Source organism: Neoarius graeffei, chromosome 11, assembly GCF_027579695.1.
Source record: "Neoarius graeffei isolate fNeoGra1 chromosome 11, fNeoGra1.pri, whole genome shotgun sequence".
In the NCBI taxonomy this organism is placed as follows: Eukaryota; Metazoa; Chordata; class Actinopteri; order Siluriformes; family Ariidae; genus Neoarius; species Neoarius graeffei.
Genome location: NC_083579.1, coordinates 18,233,543 through 18,256,141, shown reverse-complemented (window position 1 = coordinate 18,256,141; position 22,599 = coordinate 18,233,543). Strand labels below are relative to the sequence as shown.

The window sequence follows — 22,599 nt, the reverse complement described above, 5'->3', positions numbered from 1 at the left end:
TGACAGGGCGTCATGTTACCATGACAGGGCGTCATGTTACCATGACAGGGCGTCATGTTACCATGACAGGGCGTCATGTTACCATGACAGGGCGTCATGTTGCCATGTTACCATGACGACTGAAAAACACGTGCTCTTAAAGTCTCGCATTTTACTGTCTTCACACCACAGCTCCGATTTCCCAAGCTGAAAAAATAAAAATAAAAGCAGCCCCAGGTCCGACGCTACTAGTACCTAGCCATCGAGCCACCTAACTCATCTGTGTGTGCGTGTCACTGACACACATAGACTGACGGACGGGCTGACGCTACCCCCCACCCCCACTGATCACTCTGACAGATCGATCTACCACTACTGTTGTAAACAAAAGAAAAACAAAGTCCTGCACTCAGCACCTTACCCATTTTGGCCCTTTTTTGGAACATGGCGCCAACATTTTGGGACAAAGTAGCAGCAGATTTCTTGCGTTTTCTGTCTTTATCTTCTTTTATAGAGGGCTACTGCGTGACGTCACCGTACCGTGAGATTGTGCTAGGGCGCCATATTGGAAGACCAAGTACATGCATACATACATACTCACAATATAAAACAAAGTACGAGCGAGAGTAAAGTGACACGATGGATGATAATTCTGGTTATGTGAGTACATTACCAGTTGCAGAAAGGGCACGGTATGTGGAGAAACTGGCTGTGATTGATGGGTTTGACCCATATGATAAGACTCGGGGCAAGGGAGAGTGGATTTTTTTATTTCATAATTTATTTTTAATTTACCATTTATCTGTTTTTATTTATATATATTTGAATTATTTGGACATGGGGAAAAACTATATTTAAAATCCAAAGAGGGATGGAGGGAGGAAAATTAAAACAAAAGAAAGAAATGAAATATAGAGTAGAGAATATTTGATAAAATTAAGGATGTTTTTATTCAGTAAACATTTAAAAAAAAATTTCTACAACACTCTAGCCTAGTGACTTACCAGTAACAAAATAGACTTGAAGTATTCAGATCCGCTCTGCATAAAGCAGCTAAATCCTCTCTCTGTCTCCTGGCAGAAAGCTCCTTGAACACCCTAACACAGCACAAAAGTTTACCATTGTAGGTTTTTGATGAACCAAGTGCCTCGTGGGTTCACATACCGCACGCTGCCGTTATTTCCCCCTAATCACGAGTTTGTTGGTCTTCCAATATGGCGCAGGGTTTGTTTACTTCCGGTTTCGGGTGACGTCAGTGAAAGGGGTCTAATGGGGGCATTACCGCCACCCACTGGATTGGGGTGTAAAGCAGTCTGAACAAAACGTGTAAACATAAACATAGGAGAAATGAACCCGTTTTTCTAACTCGTCCTCACTTGGTCTACTTTTCTTTTTTGATTAGTCTGGATTTGATATTGTAAATTTAAATGTGAATCAATGTATATTCATCGGACATGAACAAATGAATAAATCTTGAGTAATCTTGAGGGGCGTGTGTGTCGGGGGGGCGGTGTCGCGGGGGGGGGGATCGAACGAACCCTCCGATCCCCCCTGGCTACGGGCCAGTCCCAGGTGTGCACATTGTTGCAGATGACATGATTATAACTGCGGCCTCAGAACATGAACATGACAAAATCCTTCATGAAGTGATGGAGAGAGCAAAGGCAGCAAATGTGAAGTTTAACAAGGACAAAATACAGTACAAGGTTGACACAGTGAAATATATGGGACACATAATCACCTCAGCTGGACAGAGGGCTGATGATGCGAAGATCAACATGCCGCCCCCAGTGGACAAACAAGGCCTCCAACGCCTGTTGGGAGTGACCAAGTTCTTGGCCCAGTGTTGAGGGGGGTGTTAGTTTAAGAATTTTGACTTTTCCATGTGTTACCCCCCTAGAAATATGGAGATGGTCCATCTATGTGGGAAAATGTCAAATTTTATTAAATTGAACCTTGCTAACCCCCCCGTACATACCCTCTGAAAGTTTCCATTCTTACAATATGACAAAATACATTACAGTGCTGTTTGATATTAGAATGCAGCTTTTTTTAATGTGTTTTTAAAGTTATCGATGAATGCGAACCTCTTCAGGTATGCCACTAGGTACGGCTACAACATTTTCAGTGCAGATGATCATTATTTTAAGGTAATAAGCTTAGTGGTAAGTAACCTTACATTCAAGTAAATTAAACATATGGTAATTCTGCTCTTTTTCAGCAAGTTTTAAAGTTATTGATGAATGTCACACTCTTCAGTAATACCTCAAATATGAACTATTTTTAAGCACAGAGGATCATTACTTAAGGTTACTAATTTAGTTTTAAGAACCAGTATGCACAAATGATTCATATCTGAATTATATCTCCCAATGTATTAAATAGTCATTATTTGTATTCTTGCAGGTAAATGATCACTGACAAATCAGTGCAAACTATGTAATTCTCTACTGATTGTCAAAATGGACATTTCAGACACAATTTCTGCCACTTAGCCTTATCTGTTGCATCTGAAACATTTCCAGTGCCTTAAACAACTCTTTTTGTGAGAAATAAATGTTATTACTGTGATTTTTGATGTTATATTTAAGAATTATTTCCATTAAGGAATGCTTATATTAGTGAAAAAGGCAGTTTTTGACTATTTGGAGGGGTTATTAACTTCAGAGGCTATGTACAGGGGGGTTAGCATTTTTCAGTTGGCCAAATATTGGTATTTCTATACTTGGATAGATAATCTCCATATTTTGGAGGGAGTAGAAAACAATTTTTGGTCTAACACCCCCCCCCCCCAACAGTATGTACCAAATGAGGCCTCACTGACAGCGCCACTCAGACAGCTGCTTAAGAAGGACGCAGTATGGCAGTGGTGTCCACACCACAATGCAGCGCTAGAGACTCTGAAAACTGCTCTCACACAGGCACCAGTGTTGAGGTTTTATGACCACAAGAAGCCACTCACACTACAAGCAGACTCATCAAAGGATGGACTCGGTGCATGTCTGGTACAAGATGGACAGCCTCTCTGCTATGCCTCCCGTGCACTCATGGATACGGAAAAGAGGTACGCTCAAATAGAGAAGGAGCTGCTGGCCATTGTTTTTGCGGCCAAAAGATTCCATCAGTACGTCTTTGGTAGACCAGCGACTGTGCAGTCAGATCATAAGCCTCTGGAGGCCATAGTCAGAAAGCCGCTGAACAAAGCACCAGCATGACTACAAGGCATGTTGTTACAACTACAAAGATACGATTTGTACATCACTTACATCCCAGGCAAACACATGTACATTGCAGACGCACTGTCACATGCCACGACGAGCGGAGATGGTGACAATGTGAACGAGAACCCCTGTGATGAGAAAGTTGTGTACGCCATGGAGACCACAGATGCATTAAGTGAGGAGACATTCAACCAGCTGAAAACCGCCACTGCTGCAGACAGTGTATTACAAGCTGTGTGTGAGAAACACCTGAACGCCTGGCCTGCGAGGAGACACAGCCTGGACAGAAGCCTTCACAGCTACTGGCCACTGCGACACAACATCAGCATCCAGAATGACATCATCATGGTGGGAGATAGAATCATCATACCACAGAGATTCAGGAAAGTGATCTTGGAGAAGCTTCACATAGCTCACCAGGGTGTCCAGCGCACAAAGGCCAAGGCAAGAAAAGTCTTCTATTGGCATGGCATGACACATGACATAGAGATGACAGTGGAGAAATGTATGCAGTGCCAGCAGTTTCAGCCACAACAGCAGAAAGAGCCACTCATCACACATGAAGTTCCTGAACTCCCGTGGATGAAAGTTGGAGCTGACATCTTCCATCTGAAAGGCCAGTCTTACCTGTTGTTAGTGGATTATCTGACAAAATATCCTGAAGTGCTGAACTTGCCTGATTTAACAGCTCAAACAGTAATCCAGAAAATGAAGTCTGTTTTCGCCAGGCACGGGATTCCCAGAGAGCTGGTGAGTGATCACGTTCCTTTTGCCAGCTACGAGATGAGGTCGTTTGCGGCCTCATGGGAATTCAAGCTCACGCACTCCAGCCCTGGATATCTGCAGTCCAATGGACTCGCGGAGAGGACCATAAAGACTGTAAAACATGCACTGAAAAAAGCAATGCAAACTGGCACAGACCCACATCTTGTACTGCTGTCACTGGGAACACACCAGCAACGGGGCTGAACATGACACCTGCACAGATGTTGATGGGAAGAGCTCTGCGCAGCATGCTTCCATGCTCCGGTGCCTTGCTAAAGCAGTCCACCCCACAGCACATGCACAGCAGGATACAGGATTTGCAATCACGCCAGTGTCTATACTATGACCAAAACGCCAAGCCGCTGCCTGCATTGGACCCAGGTACCACCTTACACATGCAGACACGATGTGGTTGGGAGCCAGCCATAGTGACAGGCCAGAGACGTGAGCCACGCTCCTACAATGTGCTGACTCCAGCAGGAAAGGCTTTAAGGAGGAACAGACGACATCTGAGGAGGATACATCCGAGTCTGTTCAGAGACACTGACTTAAGTGAAGGTTCAGAAGAAACACACTCTGAAACACATGGGTCTACTGACCTGTCACCCCAAGATCCACCACCACAGGTTTTGCCGCCTGCGAGCGTGAACAATTCATCGGAATACCACACCGGAAGTGGCAGAGTAGTGAGACATCCTGTCAGGTTCAGAGACTAGTTCATGGTCTAATGACTGGGTGTCACTTACAAAAAAGAAGAAGAAAGAGAACAGGCAAGATGTAAAAATCTATTGTCATAAATGTTTATTGACATGTTTATAAAATAATGCTTATAAAGAAAGCAGGTTGTTCTGTTAAGAGATGTTTTTATCTGATATGTTTACATAGATATTGGAAAGTGATTTGTTGATAGTGAGTAAGCACTATATTTCAAGGAAATGTGTGTTACTTTATTTGGTATGTGTAATATTGAGCACATTACAGTTTTATGTTAATGAAGTTGATTCAGCTACACATTCTTGGAAAAGGGGGATGTGGTGTATCTGATCGAGCGTTCGGTGCTCGACTATGTTATGGCCCTTTTCCACTACCCTTTTTCAGCTCACTTCAGCTCACTTCAGCCCGACACGGCTCGCGTTTCGACTACCAAAAACCAGCACGACTCAGCTCGCTTCAGCCCTGCTTAGCCCCTAAAACTCGCACCGTTTTGGAGTGGGGCTGAAGCGAGCCAAAGCGAGCCGAGTGAGGCTGGGGGCGTGAGCAGACACTCCCCTGTGCACTGATTGGTGAGGAGGAGTGTCTTCACATGCCCACACACGCCCCGCGAGCGCGCTGGGATCTGTAAACACCGTAAACCCGGAAGGAGAAGAATTACGAATTACGAGAATTATGAAGCCTTATGCGCCTCGCCTCATCTATACGCTCTTGCCAGTATCTGTCCGCGTTGTCGGTGACAACAAGCCACAGCGCCAAGACCAGCAACATTAACGACTCCATGTCCTCCATGTTTATTGTTTACTATCTGGGTCGTGAGACTACCGCTTAAAAGCTCACTGATGTCACTGTTTGCGCTGCTTAACGACATCACCTGATGTCCACCCACTTTCGCTAACTCCACCCAACGTGTCCACCCACTTCCAGCCAGCACGGTTCAGCGCGGTTGTAGTCGAAATGCAACTCCAACAGCCCCGCTCAGCCCGACTCAGCACGGCACGGCTCGGCTCAGCCCGACTCAGCCGCGTTTGTAGTGGAAAAGCGGCATTAGCCTGCGGCACTCCAGGTGCTGTCAACGATTGCTCATGCTTGTTATTGTTGAGCTGCCACTAAAGAGAGCACAAGAAGTTACCTCGCCTCCTTGTACATTATTTATGAATATAGTTCTAGTGACCCGGGGTCTGGTCTGAGACAGACATACAGTAAGACAATATAAAGAACTACAACAGGTGTGGCTGACGCACCTGAACTAAAAAAAAAAAAATAATAATTCAGAGGGGTGTCCACATACTTTTGGATATTAAGTATATCTCACTAGTTGTTAATATTTGTTTTTGAAAAGTTGTTTTGTCAGGTATATTAAACTGTTTATCTTTGTATAGCAATATGCTTTATTCATTCATTCAGCTTCAAAAACCACTTTAGGTGAAGTTGCAGTGAATCTGGAGCTTAGCCTGAGAACACTGGGCACGAAGTTGGAATACACCCTGGACAGGATGCCAGTCCATTACAGGACACCGTGCACACTAGAAATCGCATAACTTTTTTTTTTACTGTTTCGTTTCTGATCCTAAAAATGATGAAGCAGTTACTGAAAGTAAGAACCTGGAACTGAAATGCATGCCATGTAGATTTATGACATTTGTATAATCCCAGTAAAAACCATTCCATCCTGGAATTGGAACGATCATAAATGTATTTTACTGTATGACTGATTGAAGATGATTGACACCCTCTAGTGGCAAAATGAGAATTACTTTGCAGTTGTCCCATGGAGAGAGAGAGAGAGAGAGAGAGAGAAAGAAGCCTTATGCCTTTGGACAGACACCCAGACGAGTAGGGTAATAGGGTGTCTGTCCCCAACTTTTATTTATCTGGGAAACACACGCTGACAAAATCTACTGCAGTTAATAATAATAAAAAAAAAAACCCGATTCCTGTGTGACAACAGAAACACATACTCATGTTAAAGGGGCTGGTTCACTCTTCTCAGAATTCAATTTGTTGTTTTTATTTTGCTTTAGATCTCTGTGCAGCAAAACCTCTGCAAATTCGCTGTTAACGATCTCTTCGAAATCCATCTCGGACTTTTTCTTCACCTACGTATCATACGCAGGGGCGTAGCTAGGATTTTTCAAAGGGGGAGGGGTCACACACTGACTGGCAGCCTGAGTACATACCCGCAGGTTTGTAAATGAAAAAAATACATGGAATACGTTTGAGAAAATAACGCGGTCTTTGCATCATTATTTCATCTCATGTTGCGAGCTGTTAAGTCTCTCTGATTTATTGTTATCAATTTTATATAGATATTTTGCGAACAACACAGTATCAGCAGAGGCTCCAACTTGGGAAATTGCAAAGAGGGAGATTCTCCCTCTCTGCGAGTAGCTCGGAGGGAGACAAGTTTGAGCGCCGTTGGCGCGAGGGCGAGTTATATATCGCTTGTTGGCCTTTTGGCTAAGATCAAGTGTAGTGTAGTATATCGTCGCTGTCAGTTCAAAACCTGCTATGTGACAATTTAAGTCAAATTGGGTTCTCTGTGCTGATTGGTCAATTTTGACCTCGTGCTTCCATTTATGCTAATTAGAAAATGGAAGGACCAATGGATAATCCAGAAGAGACTAGATTCAATCTCTTTTTCATGTGATGGGACCAAATAAACTGTGTGCAATATCACCTATGTGCACCTAGTGGCACACATAGCAGATTCTGCACACAATACTCTTAGTCACTCAGATTGCACATGGGAGGTTTTGCATGTCTAAAACCTTATATGTGCAAATATCTGACGTGCAGAACCTCTTATGTGTTCTCAAGGATGATTTTTTTTTTGCAATTTATGCTAATATAATGCTGCAATTGGCTATTTTGCTGGATATTTAACTGACCAAGCTAATAATAGAACAAGTAAACTTTTACTGGCTTCTCAGCTTGTTATTCCAGAGTTTTATTCAGTTTTTTACATCTCCTGTAAAAAAGGAAAAATGTCACATAGCAGGTTTTGACACATTATATATATACACACACATTTTATATATGAGTGATTCCACGCTTATGGGTACTGAAATGGGGACATGAACTTATTTTTAAAAATTCACCTAAAACCATTTCTTTTTTTACCATCAGGTCACAAAACATGTAATCTTTAATGAATGATATGTTAAAAGATAACTTTAATTTTCTGTGATGTAATAAAAACATATTTATATGCCAAAGTCAGAACGTAACAGAAGTGTTGTGGACATATATATTCTCAATTTTAACAATGTAGAATTACTTTTTAAAACATAGGAAGGTGATGTTTTAGCAAATATAATTAATAAATGTGTAGTAGAATAAACATACACATTCTTTCAATAAGATTAACATGGTATATAGCTAGATTGTAATTAATTTGTAACAGACGCGAGATGGACAATCGTAACAGAAGTAATGTAACGGACATCATTTTGGAACTCATAGGCTTGACTTTGGCATATAAATATGTTTTTATTACATCTCAGAAAATTAAAGTTATCTTTTAACATATCATTCATTAAAGATTACATGTTTTGTGACCTGATGGTAAAAAAAGAAATGGTTTTAGGTGAATAAGTTCATGTCCCCATTTCAGTACCCATAAGCATGGAATCACTCATTCATTCATATATATATATATATATATATATATATATATATATATATATATATATAAAAACCACCCACAGAGGTAGCAGTAGGGGACTGGTGCAGTGTGGATTGGGTGGCAGTCGAAGGCAGGGGCCTCGACGACCTGATCCCCGGACACAGCGGCTGGCTATTGGGACATGGAATGTCACTTTGCTGGGGGGGAAAGAGCCTGAGCTTGTGTGGGAGGTTGAGAGGTACTGGCTAGAGATAGTCGGGCTCACCTCCACGCACAGCTTGGGCTCTGGAACCCAGCTCCTCGAGAGGGGCTGGACTCTCCACTTCTCTGGAGTCGCCCGTGGTGAGCGGCGGCGGGCTGGTGTGGGCTTGCTTATAGCTCCCCAGCTCAGCCGCCATGTGTTGGAGTTTACCCCAGTGGGTCGCCTCTGCGCCTTCGGATTGGGGAGAGGGCTCTTGCTGTTGTTTGTGCCTACGGCCCAAATAGCAGTATAGAGTATCCGGCCTTCTTGGAGTCCCTGGGAGAGGTACTGAGGGGTGCTCAGACTGGGGACTCCATTGTGCTACTGGGGGACTTCAATGCTCACGTGGGCGACGACAGTGACACCTGGAGGGGTCTGGTTGGGAGGAACGGCCTTCCCGATCTAAACCCAAATGGTGTTTTGTTATTGGACTTCTGTGCTAGTCACTGTTTGTCCATAACGAACACCATGTTCGAGCATAGGGGTGTCCATAAGTGCACGTGGCACCAGGACACCTTAGGTCGGAGGTCGATGATGGACTTTGTAGTCGTTTCATCTGATCTCCGGCCCTATGTCTTGGACACTCGGGTGAAGAGAGGGGCTGAGCTGTCAACTGATCACCACCTGGTGGTGAGTTGGATCCGCTGGCGGAGGAGGAAGCTGGACAGACCTGGCAGGCCCAAACGTATGGTGAGGGTCTGCTGGGAACGTCTGGCCGAGCACTCTGTTGGGGAGGTCTTTAACTCCCACCTCCGGGAGAGCTTTTCCCAGCTTCCGAGGGAGGCGGGGGACATTGAGTCTGAGTGGACCATGTTCTCTACCTCCATTGTGGACGCAGCTGTTCAGAGCTGTGGCTGCAAGGTCTCCGGTGCCTGTCGTGGCGGCAATCCCTGAACCCAGTGGTGGACACCAGAAGTAAGGGATGCCGTCAAGCTGAAGGAGTCCTATCGGGCCATGTTGACCTCCGGGACTCCTGAGGCAGCTGACGGGTATCGGCAGGCCAGGCGTGCTGCAGTTCGAGCAGTTGCGGAGGCAAAAACTCGGAACTGGGAGGAGTTCGGGGAGGCCATGGAGAAGGACTATCGGTCGGCCTCGAAGAAATTCTGGCAAACCGTCCGGCGCTTCAGGAGGGGGAAGCAGTACTCTGCCAACACTGTTTACAGTGCAGGTGGGGAGCTGTTGACCTCGACTGGGGACATTGTCGGGTGGTGGAAGGAATACTTTGAGGATCTCCTCAATCCCACTGTCATGTCTTCCACTGAGGAGACTGAGGCTGATGGCTCAGAGGTGGACTCGTCCATTACACAAGCCAAAGTCACTGAGGTGGTTTGCAAGCTCCTCGGTGGCAAGGCACCGGGGGTGGATGAGATCCGCCCTGAGTATCTCAAGTCTCTGGGTGTTGTGGGGCTGTCTTGGTTGACATGCCTCTGCAACATCGCGTGGCGGTCGGGGACAGTGCCTCTGGAGTGGCAGACTGGGGTGGTGGTCCCTCTTTTTAAGAAAGGGGACCGGAGAGTGTGCTCCAATTATAGGGGAATCACACTTCTCAGCCTCCCAGGGAAGGTTTACTCCAGGGTACTGGAGAGGAGAATTCGACCAATAGTCGAACCTCGGATCCAGGAGGAACAATGCGGTTTTCGTCCTGGTCGCGGAACACTGGACCAGCTCTATACCCTTCATAGGGTGCTCGAGGGTTCATGGGAGTTTGCCCAACCAGTCCACATGTGCTTTGTGGATCTGGAGAAGGCATTCGGCCATGACCCCCGTGGTATTCTGTGGGGGGTGCTTCGGGAGTATGGGGTTCGGGGCTCTTTGCTAAGGGCTGTCCGGTCCCTGTACGAACGGAGCAGAAATCTGGTTCGCATTGCCGGCAGTAAGTCAGACCTGTTCCCAGTGAATGTTGGACTCTGGCAGGGCTGCCCTTTGTCACTGGTTCTGTTCATAATTTTTATGGACAGAATTTCTAGGCGCAGCCAGGGGCCGGAAGGAATCCTGTTTGGGAACCGCAGGATTTCATCTCTGCTTTTTGCGGATGATGATGTCCTGTTGGCTTCTTCAAACCAGGACCTTCAGCATGCACTGGGGTGGTTTGCAGTCGAGTGTGAAGCGGCTGGGATGAGAATCAGCACCTCCAAGTCCGAGGCCATGGTTCCCGACCGGAAAAGGGTGGCTTGTCCTCTCCAGGTTGGTGGAGAAGTCCTGCCTCAAGTGGAGGAGTTTAAGTATCTCGGGATCTTGTTCACGAGTGAGGGAAGGATGGAGCGCGAGATTGACAGGCGGATCGGTGCAGCCTCCGCAGTGATGCGGTCGCTTTACCGGTCCGTCGTGGTGAAGAAGGAGCTGAGCCAAAAGGCGAAGCTCTCAGTTTACCAGTCGATCTACGTGCCGACTCTCACCTATGGTCATGAGCTTTGGGTAATGACCGAAAGAACAAGATCGCGGATACAAGCGGCCGAAATGAGTTTCCTTCGCAGGGTGGCTGGGTGCTCCCTTAGAGATAGGGTGAAAAGCACAGTCACTCGGGAGGAGCTCGGAGTAGAGCCGCTGCTCCTCCACATCGAGAGGAATCAGCTGAGGTGGCTTGGGCATCTTTTTCGGATGCCTCCTGGACGCCTCCCTGGGGAGGTGTTCCAGGCATGTCCCCCCGGGAGGAGGCCCCAGGGAAGACCCAGGACACGCTGGAGGGACTATGTCTCTCGGCTGGCCTGGGAACGCCTCGGTGTTCTTCCCGAGGAGCTGGCCGAGGTGTCTGGGGAAAGGGAAGTTTGGGCTTCCCTGCTTAGACTGCTGCCTCTGCGACCCAGTCCCGGATAAAGCGGAAGAAGACGAGACAAAATATATATAAAATTTTTCGTGTTTGTGTGTATAATGATGTGTGTGTGTGTGTGTGTATGTATGTATGTATATATATATATATATATATATATATATATATATATATATATGCATCAAATATATATTACAACCCCGATTCCAAAAAAGTTGGGACAAAGTACAAATTATAAATAAAAACGGAATGCAATAATTTACAAATCTCAAAAACTGATATTGTATTCACAATAGAACATAGACAACCTATCAAATGTCGAAAGTGAGACATTTTGAAATTTCATGCCAAATATTGGCTCATTTGAAATTTCATGACAGCAACACATCTCAAAAAAGTTGGGACAGGGGCAGTAAGAGGCTGGAAAAGTGAAAGGCACAAAAAAGGAACAGCTGGAGGACCAAATTACAACTCATTAGGTCAATTGGCAATAGGTCATTAACATGACTGGGTATAAAAAGAGCATCTTGGAGTGGCAGCGGCTCTCAGAAGTAAAGATGGGAAGAGGATCACCAATCCCCCTAATTCTGCGCTGACAAATGGTGGAGCAATATCAGAAAGGAGTTTGACAGTGTAAAATTGCAAAGAGTTTGAACATATCATCATCTACAGTGCATAATATCATCAAAAAATTCAGAGAATCTGGAAGAATCTCTGTGCGCAAGGGTCAAGGCTGGAAAACCATACTGGGTGCCCGTGATCTTCGGGCCCTTAGACAGCACTGCATCACATACAGGCATGCTTCTGTATTGGAAATCACAAAATGGGCTTAGGAATATTTCCAGAGAACATTATCTGTGAACACAATTCATCGTGCCATCCGCCGTTGCCAGCTAAAACTCGATAGTTCAAAGAAGAAGCCGTATCTAAACGTGATCCAGAAGCGCAGACGTCTTCTCTGGGCCAAGGCTCATTTAAATGGACTGTGGCAAAGTGGAAAACTGTTCTGTGGTCAGACGAATCAAAATTTGAAGTTCTTTATGGAAATCAGGGACGCCGTGTCATTCGGACTAAAGAGGAGAAGGACGACCCAAGTTGTTATCAGCACTCCGTTCAGAAGCCTGCATCTCTGATGGTATGGGGTTGCATTAGTGCGTGTGGCATGGGTAGCTTACACATCTGGAAAGACACCATCAATGCTGAAAGGTATATCCAGGTTCTAGAGCAACATATGCTCCCATCCAGACGATGTCTCTTTCAGGGAAGACCTTGCATTTTCCAACATGACAATGCCAAACCACATACTGCATCAATTACAGCATCATGGCTGTATAGAAGAAGGGTCCGGGTACTGAACTGGCCAGCCTGCAGTCCAGATCTTTCACCCATAGAAAACATTTGGCGCATCATAAAACGGAAGATATAACAAAAAAGACCTAAGACAGTTGAGCAACTAGAATCCTACATTAGACAAGAATGGGTTAACATTCCTATCCCTAAACTTGAGCAACTTGTCTCCTCAGTCCCCAGACGTTTACAGACTGTTGTAAAGAGAAAAGGGGATGTCTCACAGTGGTAAACATGGCCTTGTCCCAACTTTTTTGAGATGTGTTGTTGTCATGAAATTTAAAATCACCTAATTTTTCTCTTTAAATGATACATTTTCTCAGTTTAAACATTTGATATGTCATCTATGTTCTATTCTGAATAAAATATGGAATTGTGAAACTTCCACATCATTGCATTCCGTTTTTATTTACAATTTGTACTTTGTCCCAACTTTTTTGGAATCGGGGTTGTATATATATGAATGATTCACCACATTTCATGTCAATTTCGTGTCAATTAAATCTTAATAGTAACGGATCTAGATAAATCCGGTGACTATAGACCAAATATGCCTAAAGTCAATGTTAATGTCAATAATGACTATTATAAATTGCCAATGGTAGACCCTCTGATGATAATGTCTTCTAATAATATTCTATTTCTAAGTTAGTAAAAGTCAGACAAAAAAAATTCAGACAAGTTTGTTAGAATCTAACGTCTGGTCTGGTGATCTAACCTTGTCAGATATAGGGTTGTCTTGCTGCCATCCAAAATAGTCTGCCATTCGTCCCTAGCGACGGGCGATCCAAACTTTATCTTGGTGATTTTCTGATATTTTTTCTTCGTAGTTTGGCTTTCGCCATTTCCATCAACGGAACTTCGTTTCATTATCTCATTCAAGAGAACATAAAGTTAAAGACGAGCAGGCGATAAATGCAGATGAAATGCAGACGCAAAAAAAAATGGTTGAGTGTCGCGGGTTTTCTCGTTCTCTCGCGCGTATCATTAATAGCACCATTTGTATGCTTTATCGGTAACTGCTAAGACATTGGTGGCTCAGTGTGACCCCGCAGCATACCGAATTCCGCTCCATTCATATGCGCGCTTGATCTGTGCGCGCATGCCTCCGGCATTCACTCCAATCCCCCCGTTACGCTGATCGGTATACCGACCAAGGAATCGGCATATACCGCGGGGTACACACTTGAGTCCACCCATACAATGTCAGACACATGAAAAGCGGAAAATCAACTATTAATTTTCGTCAACATAAATGGATCAAGTTCAGGGTCAGAGGCAGCATTTTAAAATCACTGAGGTCCGTGATGCGCAAAGCACGTGCCGAAAAATGCTCGACATGTTTAAATGAGAGGGGTGAATTACACACCACACGAGATCTCATCTCATCTCATTATCTCTAGCCGCTTTATCCTTCTACAGGGTCGCAGGCAAGCTGGAGCCTATCCCAGCTGACTACGGGCGAAAGGCGGGGTACACCCTGGACAAGTCGCCAGGTCATCACAGGGCTGACACATAGACACAGACAACCATTCACACTCACATTCACACCTACGGTCAATTTAGAGTCACCAGTTAACCTAACCTGCATGTCTTTGGACTGTGGGGGAAACCGGAGCACCCGGAGGAAACCCACGTGGACACGGGGAGAACATGCAAACTCCACACAGAAAGGCCCTCGCCGGCCCCGGGGCTCGAACCCAGGACCTTCTTGCTGTGAGGCGACAGCGCTAACCACTACACCACCGTGCCACCCCACACGAGATCTATTCCTGAAATTACTTTTAATGGTGATTGAATTGAATATCATCAGGTTTGAAAACAAAAAATCATGTATTTGGCGGGGTGGCACGGTGGTGTAGTGGTTAGCGCTGTTGCCTCACAGCAAGAAGGTCCGGGTTCAAGCCCCGTGGCCGGCGAGGACCTTTCTGTGTGGAGTTTGCATGTTCTCCCCGTGTCCACGTGGGTTTCCTCCGGGTGTTTCGGTTTCCCCCACAGTCCAAAGACATGCAGGTTAGGTTAACTGGTGACTCTAAATTGACCGTAGGTGTGAATGTGAGTGTGAATGGTTGTCTGTGTCTGTGTCAGCCTTGTGATGACCTGGCGACTTGTCCAGGGTGTACCCCGCCTTTCGACTGTAGTCAGCTTGGATAGGCTCCAGCTTGCCTGCAACCCTGTAGAACAGGATAAAGCGGCTAGAGATGACGAGATGTATGTGGCAAGAGTAAGAATAATTTAAGTTTGTTTAATGGTTTGATCTGGCCCAAGCAGTGAGGACAAAACTGTGCTGCTTCGAAGATGTAAAGTGAACAGCTTCATGAAAGTGCGCTGATGGTTACCATGAAAAAAACGTGTCTCCTGCACTGCATTCCTCCCCCGAGTCGCACGCTTATTCGCTTTTGTTCTTGGTCTCAGAGCCGCACGAAACAGACACAGAAGACAGAATCAACGTTTAACATCATTAACAATGCACTTTTTACGGAAATGTTTTAATGTTATTCTTTATTTTTTTATTCAGTTGAATATTTTAGCATACAAATGTATTTTCAGCTCTTAAAAATGACCGAGGTCCGGACCACGGGGGCCTCATAGCTGGCTACGGCCATGATCAAGTTATATATTTTTTATCTAATCATGTGTAGTAAGGGCAGGTGAGAGATTTTTATGTTGTCAGCGGGAGGTCGGGAGGATTTTCTAAATGTTCCCTTAAGTGGGAGATCTCCCGCCCATGGCGGGAGAGTTGGAGCCTCTGTATCAGGAGCAACCAACGACATGAATCTGATCTCCAAGCGTTTTTCTCTTGCAAAAATTATAGATGATATTTTTTGGGAGAATCTTTAAGGAAATAAGGCTCCTAGCTGGCACGTTAAGAACATATTTTGCCAGCGGGCTGTCGGGCTGCTTTATACACTCAGAAGTTAGTACTCCGTGTTCCATATAACTATGGCTAGTGTCAGAAGCAAACGTTTGACATGCATGTTAAGTTTGGACAGCACTACTGCCCACTCCACTTGTTTAGCACAGTCTTTGTTCCTCAAACATGTTTTCTAAGGAAGTCCATTCTTGTAAAGAATTGCCATCTAAATTTGGCATCATGCAAATCTCGAACAGTGACAACCGCGGAGAGTTCAAAATAGCCAAAGCTGATACAATATCAACAGTGGCACAGCCGCGTCATAATCTTGAAGATTATTTCATCTGGCAAATCAAGAAAGCCTTCGTATTTATCTTATAAATACGAAGACTTGGGTGGCCACATTTTCTTGATGGTTCTGAATCAAACTGTCTGCACATTTGTAAACTGTTTCCAAATCTTGCAAATAACTATGGTTGCTCAGAATGTTTGGCAATTACATCATTTACATTACAGCAATACTCTAAATACAACTCTTTCAAATGCACTAAATATATTACAAAAGAAATGTCTTCTATGAGAAAGTTTGTTGACAAATCTAAAATAACAAGGTTTGAGCAGTTTCCCAATGTTTGTGTAAGACTGAATTTACTAAACTGCAGGGTGAAATGTTGTTCAAAATTGCCATTAAAATAAAGATAGTGAAAATGAGTACAATGCCTCTCAAAAATGCTCTTAAAACTATGGATGGTATGGAAAGGAGGACGCCCTGTATCTTCCAACGTGAAACATTTCCATAACGGCCGTGTGCGATGGCTGCAGCAGCCTTTTGTAGATACTCAACAAGCTATGGAACACTGCCGAGTGCAGTAGGTGCTTCATAATCTTGAAGATTATTTCATCTGACAAATCAAGAAAGCCTACATCGACCAAAAAGAATGGTTGAGCTTACTTACCAGACTAATGTTTTGGGCTAATTCTATCAAACCAAACAACAGCGACCATAGCATAAGCAAACCAAGCTCACTCACCGGCGACTGCTGCTTGGGTGTTTCTTGGTCTGCCGAAGGCGATAATACATCTTGTTTTGAGTCTGTTTTATCATTAAAAAAATTGACTTAGTACTAGAATAGAACTATGAAAAATATGCAACAAAAAACAATTACCATTGTTAGTTTTAGGTAGCTTAGAAACCGGCTCTCCCATTATTGCTGTTTCTTCCTCACTTTCTTGATGTTGTGTTCTAGAAACGGTACACTAAAACTTGGCTTTGAAGCCACAAGATGCAACTTTGATGGAAAAAAATTATCATAAATTGCTTACCTCTCTTCACATTGAAAGGAGGAGGAAAGCTTCGCTTGTTTTGACATGGCGAATTATTAACATGAGGAAATGCTCGTAATTCACAGCTAAAAAGACTGTAGCTACACTGGCAGCTTGACCATGCTTTCTAGTGCGATCGTGTTGCACTTGCGCAGAACTGGGTTTTTGTGTCCAAACCACAGGAAGTCCATACAAGGTTATAGAAACCCTATATAAGGTTATAGAAACCCTAATGAGGCTGAGGTGACAATCTAGTTTTTAAAAAAATGTTAGAAAAATTACAGTGGGCGCTTTTCTAATATTCTTATGCGGCTATTGAAAAAATGTATGGCCCGACAAAGGGGGGGGGGGTCACGGGCACCCCAGGACCCCCCCCCCCCCCCCCCCCCCCCAGCTATGCTCCTGACACCTTGAAGTTTTGAGTAGAATACGCCTGATATTTTCTTTCCTTCATGGTCATCAGCAAGACGGCCGAGGATGATTCTGGTCCATTGCCGCAGAATTCCCTTTCAAAAATGGACTGGATCAGTCAAAATCAACCTATGTAAGGCAGCTGGACCAGACAACATACCTGGTCGTGTTTTGAAGGTCATGGAGCTCACGGATGTCCTCGCTGACATCTTTAACATCTTTAACATCTACCTGTTGTCCCCACGTGTTTCAAAGCTACAACCATAATACCAGTGCCAAAGAAGCCCCTCCCATCCAGCTATAACAACTGTCGGCCCGTAGCACTGACTTCCATCATCATGAAGTGCTTTGAGTGACTGATCATGCAGAACATCAGGTCCATTCTCTCTCCCTCTCATGACCCATTCCAGTTTGCATATAGGTCAAACGGGTCCATAGAGGACGCTATCTCCGCTGCTCTCCACCCAGCCCTCACTCACCTGGACTCAAAGAACACCTATGTGCGAAAGCTGTTCTTGGATTACAGTTCAGCATTCAACATAACCATTCCCCAGCAACTAATATAAAAACTCGGACATTTGGGACTCAACACCTCTCTTTGTAACTGGGTGCTGGACTTTCTTACAGGGAGGCCACAGAATTTTCTGGTTGGCAGTAACACCTCCAGGACCATCATGCTGAGCACAGGGGCCCCACAAGGGTGTGTGCTCAGCCCTCTGCTCTTCACCCTGCTGACCCATGACTGTGTACCAAATTCTACAGCACCAACCACATCATCAAGTTTGCGGATGACACGACTGTGGTGGGCCTTGTCACTAACAACAATGAAGTCAACTACAGGAATGAGGTGAGCCAACTGGTCCAGTGGAGTAAAGACAACAATCTCTTCCTGAATGTGGAGAAGACCAAAGAGATTATAGTCGACTTCAGGAGAGGTCACTCACAGCATCCCCCTCTGACCATTGATGGTGCTGCAGTGGAGAGGGTGAGCAGCACCAAATTCCTAGGGGTGCACATTGCTGAGGACCTCTCCTGGTCCAACAACACCGCATCGCTGGCCAAGAAGGCCCAAACTCGCCTCTACTTCCTCCGCAAACTGAGGAGTGCACAAGTCCCAACCCCCATCATGTGCTCATTCTACAGGGGAACCACTGAGAGTGTCCTCACTGGCTGCATCACTGCGTGGTACGGAGGCTGCAATGCCTCCTGCCGGAAGACTCTGCAACGCATAGTGAACACGGCCAGCAAGATCATTGGTACTCCTCAGCCCTCCCTTACAGACATCTATCACTCCTGTCTCACCCGCAAAGCCATTAGCATCGCTGGTGACAACTCCCACCCTTCACACTCACTCTTCAACCTCCTGCTCTCAGGGTAAAGGTACCGGAGCCTCTGGGCCCGCTCCACAAGACTGCTGAACAGCTTCAAATCAAATCAAATCAGGTTTATTTGTATAGCGCTTTTAACAATAAACATTGTCGCAAAGCAGCTTTACAGAATTTGAACGACTTAAAACATGAGCTAATTTTATCCCTAATCTATCCCCAATGAGCAAGCCTGTGGCGACGGTGGCAAGGAAAAACTCCCTCAGACGACATGAGGAAGAAACCTCGAGAGGAACCAGACTCAAAAGGGAACCCATCCTCATTTGGGCAACAACAGACAGCCTGACTATAATATTAACAGTTTTAACAGGTATAACCCTCAACTGTCCTCATGGGGCCGTCCTTCACAGGAGCGGTGCAATAAAACTCCGACCAGACACAGGGCACCAGGATGGATCAAGCAGGTCCGAGGGGCAGAAGAGGCCAGCATCTCAATCCCAGGATCAATATGTAACTCAGAGGGACAGATTGGGGGGGGGGAGAGAGAGAAAGAAAACACAGGTTGTTAGGTATGCCCTAAAAATGACAAGTATTAAATCTGTGTGGTAGGCTCGCAGAGACGAGAGTCTTTACATCAGGCATAACACACAACAATGGCATGTTAATATGGTAAAAAATATCATGACCTGCTCTGGCTGGATGCTTGATTGGGTGATGGGAGCACACTCCTCAGCAATGATGAGATGCAGATGGGACCCTTAGGGCTGGCCAAGACAATTCAGTTACATTTCACCGGGTCTGGGACATGCGACAGAATGTCTGACGGCCGATTCCCTGCAGGCTACGATAGCCAGTCGAGGTCTCCACCAAAAGATTTCCTGTTGACTCCATGTAACTCAGAGGGACAGATTTGGGGTGGGGGGGAGGGAAAGAAAACGCAGGTTGTTAGGTATGCCCAATGTCACCTGAATAAGTAGGAGCAGTATACATATTGCACCGAGTACAAGCAGGGACTCCGGCAACTAACTATGACAGCATAACTAAATGGAGAGAGCCAGAAGGTAACACAGGCATGAGGGAGCCCCGGGACATAAAGCAGCCAGCCACTACACCGTCAACAAACTCGAGTGAGCAAGCGCGTAGGGACTGACAGCATCCATACATCCCAGTTTACCAAAACACTCTATGTCTGAGGACCCTCCAGATCTACTCCTTTACCTCATAAACACCATTAACAAAAGGCTTGACTAAACAGATATGTTTTCAGCCTAGACTTAAATGCTGAGACTGTGTCTGATTCCTGAACACTACTTGGAAGGCTGTTCCATAACAGTGGGGCTTTGTAAGAAAAGGCTCTGCCCCCTGATGTAGCCTTCACTATACGAGGTACCAGCAGATAGCCTGCACCTTTTGATCTAAGTAGGCGTGGCGGGTCATAGAGGAGCAGAAGTTCACTCAGGTACTGTGGCACGAGACCATTCAGTGCTTTAAAGGTCAATAGTAGTATTTTATATTCAATACGAAATTTGATTGGGAGCCAATGCAGTGTGGATAAGACAGGCGTGATGTGGTCATATTTTCTAGTTCTAGTAAGGACTCTTGCTGCTGCATTTTGAACTAACTGGAGCTTGTTTATGCACTTATTGGAACATCCAGACAGTAAGGCATTACAATAATCCAACCTGGAGGTAACGAAAGCATGGACTAGTTTTTCTGCATCATGCAATGACATTAAATTTCTTATCTTTGCAATATTTCTGAGATGAAAGAAAGCTATCCGGGTGATGTTATCAATGTGAGTTTCGAATGAAAGACTGGGGTCAATAATCACTCCGAGGTCTTTTACTGCTGCACGTGAAGAAACAAAGGCTGTCCAGAGTCACTGTGTAATCAGAAAACTTACTTCTAGCTGTATGTGGTCCTAGCACAAGTACTTCAGTCTTGTCAGATTGACACCAGGCTGTCAGGATGCTGAACTCTGTCCACTACCTACCCCCTACCCCTGGTCTGTAACACATTCATTCACACAAGAAACTCCATCTCATCCGTTTGCACATCACACTACAAACATTTGCATTACTGCTGTATCTGCTGCTATTGCTTATTTGCACTACTGTTCATATACACCTCATAAGGTGCTCTTCTAAGCACCTTCTCTGTTAGATATTGTACTGTATTTGCACTACTGCTATTTTGTACATTGTTTGATTTTAGTGTATTTTTATCTATATTATCTATATTTATAAATTTTATATATATATTTGTGTAATCTTTATCTCTTTTTACAAGCAAGGTGAGAGAGAAACGGCATTTCGATTATCCTATATGTCCTGGATATATAGTGAATTGACAATAAAAAATCTTTGAATTGAATCTGAAAATAATATAAAATATAACTACTTTGACCAAATATCTTCAGTTCCACGTTATGCTTTATAATCTACAGCTTAGGATGTTGCTGGATTGTTTTTCAAACAGTGGAATATCCATGGACATCAAAATGGTGACTTGCTACTTGGTGCAGAGGATTCTGGGAAGGATGAGCTGATCCCTTTCAACAAATACTGATGATAATTATCCCAACACTAGCTTGCTAGTGAACTATAATACAGGTTTGAATTTCACAATATACAGTGGTGCTTGAAGGTTTGTGAACCCTTTAGAATTTTCTATATTTCTGCATAAATATGACCTAAAACAACATCAGATTTTCATACAAGTCGTAAAAGTAGATAAAGAGAACCCAGTTAAACAAATGAGACAAAAATATTATACTTGGTCATTTATTTATTGAGGAAAATGATCCAATATTACATATCTGTGAGTGGCAAAAGTATGTGAACCTTTGCTTTCAGCATCTGGTGTGACTAGACCCCGAAGCCGTTTGTTTTCAGGATAATGGCTGGCTGATGAAATTATTGGCTGGCTAGCTGACTCAGCCAAAACCTTAATGGCTGCTGCAGCCACCAAAATGTTTATGGCTACAAATGGCTGATACTGTTTCTTCACGCCTATGGTCTACGTTCAATTGATTATAAGATGCAGTGTACTAGTTACACAGATACATAGGCTATTTCCACAACACAGTTTGGTTAAAAAACTGATTGTACTACAACAAATGGTGTATTTATGATAACATTTATTGATTATAAGTTATTTATTTATTACATTTATTTATTATAAGTACTTAGATGTATTATTATTATCTCTCTCTCACACACACACACACACACACACACACACACACACACACACACACACACACACACACACGGGTCATTTAACGTGAAATCATATTTACCACAGGTCCCCTGGTCTCTTACTTCATTGTAAATATAAATCTAGCAAGATTGTAGTTCAATGCTAATAATAAGCTAATCTGGATTGTTCGAGAAAGGCATCTAGCTATCTACTCTCACTAGCAATGACCAGTGAAGGACTGGCAGCTATCTTACTATGATGAAAGTAGAGTGGTGGAGTACTTTTTTTTTTTTATCAATCTCGAAGTATGTGAAACAAACCAACAAACAACAAAAAAAAAAAAAACCTTTACACTTTCCCTCAGCAGCGGCAAAGAATGCAGCCATCTCGTCGATATCGGAGTCGATTGATGCTCTGGGTGGGTTCCCGGGTTCCCCAGTGTATCGTGGTAACGGTGTGAGGGGCGGGAAGCCAGACAGGTAGTCACAACGGCAAGCTTGTGGTGGCTCTCTGTGCTGTGATATCAGTTCTAAATCTCTACAGTGTATGCCTATACGTCTCTATTGTGTTACTACTAGTGTGTACAGTTGATCATGTTTGTGTCACTTTTCTTGTAGCTCATGATGTGGATAAACCCATTATTTGATGTACACAATTCTTAGTGGCTCAGCCAAATTTTATTAGATAGCGGCTCAAATTGGCTTACAAAATTATTGGCTGGCGGCGGCTCAAATTCTAAATGGTGGTTTTAGCGGCGCCTGGCGGCGGCTTCGGGGTCTAGGTGTGACCCCCCTTGTGCAGCAATAACTGTAACTAAATGTTTCCG

The 22,599-nt window shown here is 44.4% G+C and overlaps 1 protein-coding gene across 4 annotated transcripts in view; it reads left to right on the top strand.

The window, feature by feature from the left end:
- The window catches only part of LOC132894151 (adenosine receptor A2b-like), a 53,573-nt gene that overhangs the window by 5,007 nt on the left and 25,967 nt on the right, over positions 1 to 22,599 (top strand). Inside the window, exon 2 of one of the 4 annotated variants that reach the window (XM_060933545.1) lies at positions 21,019 to 21,205. The exons of the other annotated variants lie outside the window; for them this stretch is intronic. The gene's annotated coding sequence lies outside the window, so the exon portion shown is untranslated. Of the gene's footprint in view, positions 1 to 21,018; positions 21,206 to 22,599 lie in introns of those variants that run through there. 4 annotated transcript variants of the gene reach the window in all.